The sequence below is a fragment of the Falco naumanni genome, chromosome Z (assembly GCF_017639655.2).
Source record: "Falco naumanni isolate bFalNau1 chromosome Z, bFalNau1.pat, whole genome shotgun sequence".
Lineage (NCBI taxonomy): Eukaryota > Metazoa > Chordata > Aves > Falconiformes > Falconidae > Falco > Falco naumanni.
The window spans coordinates 33574457-33583482 of record NC_054080.1 but is presented as its reverse complement, the minus strand read 5'-3'; the positions used below and the strand labels follow the sequence as shown (position 1 = coordinate 33583482).

The 9026-nt window shown below is 44.8% G+C and overlaps 1 protein-coding gene across 2 annotated transcripts in view; it reads left to right on the top strand.

The window, feature by feature from the left end:
- The first annotated feature begins 2855 nt into the window (after nucleotides 1–2855).
- ABCA1 (ATP binding cassette subfamily A member 1) overlaps nucleotides 2856–9026 on the top strand; it is a 97152-nt gene continuing 90981 nt past the window's right edge. For both annotated transcript variants that reach the window (XM_040580571.1, XM_040580569.1), the window contains exons 1-2: nucleotides 2856–2897; nucleotides 3200–3278. The gene's annotated coding sequence lies outside the window, so the exon portion shown is untranslated. The remainder of the gene's footprint in view (nucleotides 2898–3199; nucleotides 3279–9026) is intronic.

The following is a 9026-nucleotide window of genomic DNA, read 5'->3' as shown; positions in this document are numbered from 1 at the left end:
AAAGTAAGGGATGTTGAGACGAGGAGGAGTGCTGAACTGGGGCTGAGCTTGGGGAGGGAGGATAAAAGGTCTTTCCCTAAGTTTGTGTCTTCTTACACCCCCCAACCCCCACCCCACCCCCAGTATCTGAATCAGTAGTTGAAATTCTGTGTTAATTGGCAATAAATTAAATTAAGCAGGATTCCCTGACAGAGACTGCTTTGCCTGCAAAGATCTGTCACATCTTCTACAGGACACAAAAGCCAATGTAATGTTTGCTGTGGATGTGAGACTTGGGAGGTACAAATGCCTCTGAGAAATCTGTAGGAGCCACATGTGCTCATCCACATGGAAAACTCAAGCCACCCAAATATAAGTATAGTTAGTGTTATTCTTAGAAACTAGTGCCAGTGTGGCTATTGACTTTGTTTGTACAGCCTTGCCATCGGATGTAACTGTGTCCCTTTCCCATGTCATCCCTCCTGTAAAATTTGTCAGCGTTTGTCTCTCAATGACCTGATGCCACTGTCATTCAACCAGGAGAATGCACAAGTGGAGAAATGCTGTCCAGTGGTGCACAAAGATATCCCACCATCCTACAGGTATTTTAACAGAGCAATCTAAATTAAACGGTCCGTTTGCTTCTCAGGAACAGCTGTATGCTAGCTGTTTTATAGGAAAATGTCAAAATGCTTGAAACAGTTGGCACCGATACCTATTTCCAGAACTTAAAAGTCCAGCCTTCTGATGATAATGAAAAAGCCTACACTTTCCTTAGAGGAACCTGTTTTAAGGAGACATCAGTAGCAGGGCAATTTTCAGTTCTTTGGTATTGATGTAGCACTGTTTCCACTGATGTCAGGTCACTAGCTCTTTTAAAAACCCTATCCAGTATACCTCCCTCTCTTTCAAAGTCTTTACTATGTGGGATGAGCCATAACACTCTGCTGATAGTAAACTAAATGTACTCTTTCTCCCTGTGTTCTGAGTAAACATACTGAAATTATTTCTTTTAGAATTTAAAATTTCAGTCCAGTAAATGTTTGGATGTGTAAAGAAAGCTCTAGTATATGGTGAAAAACACACAGCTGCATTTATACATTAAAGGCCCAATTTTTATTTCAGTTTTATAACCAGCTGCAAGTACAAACAAAGTAAATCTGATTAAGTCAGTGAAGTTGTGTAGCAGCTACACTGGGGAAAGCAAAATCAGAACCAGGAACCTTTTTGTTTTGTCCAGCCCTGAGCATCTCTGTGAGATGGTGACTTGAGGGAAGGAGCTTGGGTCGCTACCGAAATGAACGCATCAGCTTTTATTTAGTGTAGAAGGGTCTGCGTTATTTATTTGAGTATTTACTGCTATCTACAAGACTCCAGTTTATAGTATTATGTCAGATTACAATCAGTCCAAGCTCTTTGCTTTCAGGTATTTGTATTTCTATGCCACTTGAAGAAATACAATGGTGGTAGGCTAAGCACCAAAACACAAGACAGAAGATGAAAGATACAGCTGCCTCAGTAGCTGCGTATCATCCAGATTGCTCATAATAAGGCAAAGCATTAACTGCATGAATGAAAACATGAACCGTTTTACTGCAGAAGAGCAATGGCAGTGCAGTATGTCTGTAGAGGGAACCATAATTTAGAGTTGCCTGCCTTTGTGCATTGCTTGTTTTCATTCATAGGGCATTTTATGCATTGAAAATGCAGTGCTACATTTTCACAGATTGCACTGTGGTGCTTTTAAGTGCCTCTGCCATGTAACAGGCAAAAATTAGGAAGGGGTTGTGTGGTGGGTGATGTTTCCAGGGGAGGAGCCCATCTGGGAGGATGAGGAACTGTGACACGCTCAGCCACCTGAGAATTTAGTAATTGTTAAGATTTCTCAGGTGGCTAAAACATGCCATCATCATTTATGGATTTTGTGTTTGGAGCAAGTCAAGTTGGGCACCATGAACCTTTAAAACTAAATTAACGTTATTTTGCTTTTTAAAGTGTGTGAATGGTTGCCAGTTTCTCCAAGAACTGACACAACCAAATTCATTCTTAAGTATGGGTAAGTATCAAAGCGTTGGCTTTCGCAGTTCCCTGACTCTTTGTGACAGTAAGTGACACTGAGGACAGATTCTGGGCCCGTCGAGGTTGGCTGTCACTGACTCCGGCCAGGCCGGTACCCTCGGTGCGCTCCGCGGCAGGACAGCTGAGGATGTGCCGCTGCCCTGGTGGCACCGGCCGGGCTTTGGTTCGGGGAGCGGGGCAGGCGCAGGCTACGGGCGGCGGCAGCACCGTGACCTGGCCCCTCACTCCCTGCCCAGGCCCTCGGGCAGGGCCGCCCCTGGCAGCCGGAGGAGCCGGGTGCGCGGGGCTGGGATGCTCGTAGGGCACCGGGAGCGCGGCGCTGTGCAGGGAGCGGGGCGGCCACGCGTGTCCCGCCGTGCGGGCCCCGCCGCAGACGCACGGCTCCGCAGCTTGTTTTCGGCTGCAGTGTGCACGCCCAGATACACATCGCGGCGTGCCCGCCCCTCCGAAGAGCAGCCGCTGCGGAGGGAGAACGAACGAATAAAGGGGGGCGGGGGGTAGAGAAGGAGCGAGGAAAAAGAAAGGACAGAGGGAAAAGAAAACACAAAAGGGAGACAGGGCACCAGAGAAAAGGGGAAGGGGAAAAGCGGCTGCTGGGCGGCCCCGGCCGTGGAAGGGGCGGGCGCCTCCGCCGCGGGCAGCTCCGCGCCGCCCTATAAGAGCCGCTGCGGGGCTCGGGCGGTCGGCAGCGGCAGCCGGGACAGCGGCGGGAGCGGAGAGGGAATCCCGGAGCGGGGAGCCCGGAGCAGCGGCGCGGCTGGGCTCGGCTGGGCTCGGCTGGGCTCGCCTCGCCTCGCCTCGGCTCCCCGCGGGACCGACGGCGGCCGCCGGCCGGGGAGGTAGGCGGCGGGGGGACGCGCCGCGGGCGTCTGTCGGGGAGGGTTCCCCGTTCCGCCCGGAGCGGGCGGCGTAATGCGAGAGTCAAAGCCCAAATGGGTGGGTTTGGGTTGCTTTTGTTCTGTTCTTCGGCGCGGTGCCGCTTGCTGTGCCCAGCGTGTCCGGAGCGTGGCTCAGAGGGTGGCTTACGGGGTAGCGGGGGACCGGGCAGGGGCTAATAGTGGGTTGTTTTGTGTTTGGTGGGTTTATTATTTATTTTTTTTTCGTGTGTGTGCTTATCTTTTTTCTAATTACTTTGTTCTAGCTTGTCCTGAGCGAGGCGACTCTGACTTGGCAGCGCTTGCGTAGGGTGGCTCACCTTACCGCCGCCTCTTCCCGTCCTGGTGGGTGCTAGAAGATAACGGGAGGGTTCTCATCCCCTTCGCTCCTACTTGAATCCTAAAGTCGCGGGGGGGGGGGGGGGGCGGGCCTTGGGGTGAGAGGGAGTGTAAAAATAAAAGATCGATCCGGCTGCTTTTGTGATGGGCGGGATGTTCAGTTGCGTGCAACAAATCCTGCTTCTGCGTGCCAGAGTGTTGTTAAGCCTGGACTGCTACATTACAGCCGATCATCAGCCTGCTGCAAAATACTGCCGCTTAGTTCTGGAGGTACATGACTGCCCAGATGTTTGAAATGTATCAGGGAGGATATCCCAGTTATAAATTAAAAGTTAATATTAAATAGTATTTTTGCCTGTTTTAAACATCAACCAGGAGTAGTCGTCCCTGCCCCAGTCCCATCCCCCCCTTTCCCCCAGCTGTTGGCCTTGGTGATTCTAAGGCTGTACAAAAAACTTGCTTGGCTTGGATCAAAGTTAATCTTTAGTGTGTTGGAATAGACTTTACTGAAGCCAGAGGGATGTAAACCTGTGTTTGCATACTTGTAAATGTGCTAAGTTGAATCCTAAATATGAGTTGGACTTCCTCAGAAAGTATTGGTATGGATTATTAGCATGTTCATTCTGGAAGTGTCTTTGAAAATGAGCTGGTGCTTGTACTGCAGAGAACAGCCGTGTCTTGGGGATGTTCCATTAACAACAGATGGCCAAGCTTGCTGTTGAAAGGCTTTTGTAATGGAGCAGTCTCGCTCAGTTTTGAAACAGTGTCATGGTCATAAAGGTTCAGTGCAAATGCTTTTTGTGCTTGGCCCTTGTGGCACAGATTGCCTCCCTAACAAGTGGGAATGGCAATGAGTGCCGAGACTTCCCTGTAACACAGATCAGTGTGTGATTGTGTGATGCCCCTGGCATTAAGCTGTTAAGGCTGTTTAGCTAAATGGGTGCATACCTGGGACTCTGCAGTGTGTTGCCAATGCAACAGATACAGATGCTGTTGGTGGGTCTTCACAACACATTATTCAAATTTCAATTTTAATTTAAGTAAGGCTGGTGTAAAACTGTATCTGGTATGGCGTGGACAAGTAAGGGTGGGAGTATTGATTTGAAGATTCAGTCAGCAATATTCAGGCGAGCGGAGGTTATCTTTATTCGGCAGCGCTGGGTGCAGGGGGGATCGCTCCACCAAAGGCATGCACACCGAGGGGACTTTTCAGTCTCCCTTTTATACAAGCTACTCATACCTATTCATTAGTTTCCCAAGAAATTGTTTACATATTCATTACAATTCTGAAAATTCATTTACATCTTGTGCCTGAGCAATGTCCTTGAGGAGTTGTCTCTACACAGACTCTGTTCCTTAGCGGCCATGTTTGAAGTCTCCAGCTTCGCCAGGTTGCATGTACGACAGGAATCTAAGACAAAATGTCCCTTCTAAAGATAACCAACCCAAGGAGTTAGCAGTCTGTGCATCCGTCATGTGGCAATAAGGGTCGTTGGACATCTCCCGACTTTTAACTAAACATAGTTGTGTCATCCTTTAGATAAGTGGTACAGCATTCACTATTCAGTATGATAGCTTTACTCATGACACAGAGCATCTTGTTTCTCATGTAATCTTGTAAACTTGGTCAGGCTGATTACGGTAAGAGTTAAAAGAAGAATTGTCAACTCTTTAACAAAGTACATAAAAGTTTGGTAGCATGTTACACAAGAGCTATGTGGCAGTATTTAAGTTGAACCTGTTAAGCTGAAAATGCCTAGCTTTAAAAAATAACAAAAATTGATGCTTTTTTTTAATGGTTATTGTAGGTGTTCTGAAGAGATACCTGCTGGTCTCTGGGTTGCAAGAGATCACAGTTGCTGGCATTTGGGGTTAGAGTGTAATAATCAAGCAGCTAGCCTCAACCATTCACACTTTTCCCTGGTAAAAGTTGGTGCTGAAGTACACTTAGCCATACAATATTTATGTGAAACAAACACTTTGGATGCAACTATATGTAATATTTTGGCATTTGCAGTAGTTGTGGTAATCTTGTGGATATTAATTACAAATTTCCTCTGAATACAGCTGCATAGCAGTACAAGCAGGTATGTTGAAAGCTTCTTAATGGTCTCTTCACCCAGTAAGAATGAGGCACGTTTATAGATCAGTTTGCCACAGGCAGCTGCTGGCAAACCTTTTTTGTAATGCTAAATCTGTTTTCAAAAACAAGTGTTGCTCAATGCTATTGGTGTGAGCAGAGACTTGGTCGGGCACGAAATTTGACGTCTACCATCATGGTGTAGATAAGAGTGGCTCTTGGTGAAATGCTGCACTACAGAAGATTAAATGCTGTTGAGTTTTAAAAAGGTCAGTGAAATTATTTTGGCCTTTACTCCAGGAGTAGCCTTTTCTCTAGCATGCCTTGCGCTGAACTTCCCCGCTGGTTGTGCTAGGGTAGTCTGCTGTGATTCAAGAAGAAGCCTTAGTGACGAGGAAAGCAGCTGTGGACCTTCTATGCAGATTCTGGGCTGGAGCATTCTCATGCGTTAATTAAGTGTAATACACTTCAGAAATACAGTTCAGAAAGCAAGTCTCCCGTTGTCTCCAGCTCTGCCAGCCTGTTGCCTTACCAGTGAGTTCACCTGGCAGAGTTAGACCCACAGAGCAGGAGGAGGATCTGTACTGCACTCATCCATCTGTGGCCAGACATGATCTGCTCTGCTAGTGTTTATTACATGTGTTGCACCATGCAGGCATATTTCTTAGGGTGTGGTTTCTTCAGAACTTTAATCCAGAATAATTGAAGGTTGCTGGTAATGGACCTGCTTCACTTTCCCCTGGCTGCCCCTTTTCTATCCCCATCTGTTTCATCCTCCATGCTGGCACTGGGGTTCCCCAACCCACGGTGAGTAATTGAGAACAAACTTTCTTCTCTTTGCTTGGTGATTTTTTTTTTTTTTTTTTTTTTTTTTTTTTTCAGCAGCCTCTGCTCAGCGTCGTCTCCTGGCTTTGTGAATGCTGGTGCTAGCACAAAGGTGATGACAGGAGCAGAGCAGGAAGGGAACCAAACTACCACTTTATTTAGGTAACCCTGGAGCAAGCACCCTTGGTGTTTATATAGGTCTCCTAGGATGGGCAATACACCAAATGCCGAAATAAGTCCAGAGGCCATGGCTGACCAAACACCAGGTGTTTCTGTTAGGCTGGTTATTCTTGATGACTTCTACTGTGACTGGGGCTAGAGTCAGGACCTACTGTTCAGTAAAACATGTTTTACACATATAACTTCTTTTCCTTGTTCATCTGAGGCAGCTAGGGACTCTACCCTCTTTCTCTGGGTCTCACATGGTACAAAGTTGCTCTCTCTGAGGTCTCAATTTTATGCCAGCTGAGGATTTGAATCCTGAGTGGCCTGAAAGTTTTCTGGGTAGTGAATGAGAATGCATTTCTGCAGTTACTGATACTAAGAGTATAGATTGAAAATACCATGGTAAGACTTTGCTTGTAGTGTTTAAAAGATGATTACCACAAAGAAGTGAGAGTATTTCGTATTCTGTAGCTACATGTCTTGCATTTCCCTTGGTCGTAAAAAATTATACAGAGCAACTCAGCAGAATTGTGGTGATTAGAACTCCTGACTGGAGTACCCTTTCTCTATTATTTTGGTCTTTTCTTTCTTTATTTTTTTAATATTATGTATTATAATATTATATTTATTATTTTGGTTATTTCTTTAAGATAGGTGGCAGCAAAGCTAGTCTTGTCTTTTTTAACATTTGTCACTGGGGGGGAAAAGCATGTGAGCTTGTCTCAAGGACTGAGACGGAGTAGGATGGAAAACTGTTGATGTAGCTTCCCTGACACAGCAGGTTAATGCTGTAGGAAAAATGGGAACATTCAGATCTGTATTCATTGGGTTATTAGTGAAAAAAGTTGGTTGTAGATAGTAAGAATGCACATTGGTTTGAGTAGTATAAATACCCACATACAAGCTGACCTTTTTCCTCTTCTGTTATTTTCTGGAGGAGTGTTGCTTAGCAGAGCTCTTGTCTAATGCAATGAGATCTGTTCATGTTGTGCTAACTTTGTTAGGGAACAATTGCTATTAGACAGAAAAAGGACATCAAAAGAACCTTTCAAGACTGTTCTGGTTTGGGCTAGATAGCAAGGTCATTCTCTGGGAACAAACAAACAAAGTCAGAGCCTCTGAACACACAGTTCAGAGATCATTCTGGAGGTCTGATTTCCTTTTTAGCAAATAGCAGGCAGGGGTGTGTGGAAGATAGTGGTGGCCAAAACCTGTTACCACCCTACTTGCTTGGCTCCCTGGAACACCCTGCAGTTTTACAAGCCTATTGCCAAGTGAATGGTTGTTACTGGGAACAGGCAAGCAAATCATGCAAGTAATAGTTATTCGTTTTCTTGGCTGTTGGCTTAAATTTGCCTTTTACTAAGCTATGTAGAAGGTCTCTACACAGAGCAGTGGCAGTGGTGTAGGTAACAAGAGCAGGACTAGGGACCAGGAGAACCTGATTTCCAGGACCTGTGCCCATCTTGTGATGACTTGTCCATTTCCTTTTACCTGCTTTCACCATCATTGATAACAATGACATGACAAAAGTTTATACTCTTCATGGTGGAAGTGAAAGTGCATTCATTTTTCACCTGCAGCAAGTAACACATCTTTTTGAAGACTATAGGCTGTGTTGCTCCTGTCAGCAACCTGGGTTTAAGTCCCAGGTTTTCAGGTGTAGCGTCTGCTTTTCCAGGTGAATTTCTGTGCCTTCAAAAGAAAGGCAAATTATCACACAACGTTCTTTTGTCCAAGTGCTGTATTCATAGGGACTATATTGATAGTCTAGGGATCTGTTGGGTTTTTTTGTTCTTCCCTATTGTAATTTTGCTCCCATAATAATAATTGGGCTATGGCTACTGATAAAAGCAGAGTTAGGACCAAATTTGAATGGATTAAAAAAAAAAAAAGGAAAACTGTTCTCCTCCAAACAATAAAGCATCACCAACCTTTTCTGAGTGCAGATGTATGGACAATTCCATTCTAGTACCAGTGCTGGAGTCAAAGTTCAACATCTCCTCCCCTAAATGAAATGCTGCTATTCAATAAACTGAACTGATCTTGCATTTGTATTTTTGTTCTACCTATAGGCAATGTGCTTTTTATCTGATTTCCTTGTTTTAAAATGTTTTAGCTATTTTAGTTATTCTTTGCCCTATTAAATCAGAGGAGCAGTTCTTACTGCTTTGTTTCCCAGCTCTTTCAAACCTCTATTTAAATATTCACCCTAAAGTAAGCAATAGGAATTTTTCTACAATCTTTGGAGAGATCTGGACTCGATTCCTTCTATCAGACTGATACCACCACTTGTACACCATCTGTTTTCAGATTTTATCAGATCTTATTTTTCCCCAGGTAATTTTTGTGTTCTCTTGATTGCCATATCTTCCATAGCTTCATTCCCAATTCTTGTGACATGCTTTTACTGTTCCATACTGATAAATCTGTCTTCCCAGTTGTGTTTATGTATAAAACCAGACATAGTTGCAATCAACTAGATTGTCTGTGGGAGTATGCTTTGACTCCAGTGGAACTTTGATCAGCATCATAAAGGATATCTTAAGGTCAACAGAAAAAAGTACGTTTTGGATACTATAGCCATTAAAAATTTGCAGAACTTCTGTTTACATGCATCTCTTGGCAAGCTTATTGCTTTTCCTTTTATCATTTCATGCCACTTCTGTGCTTATCTGAAGTGG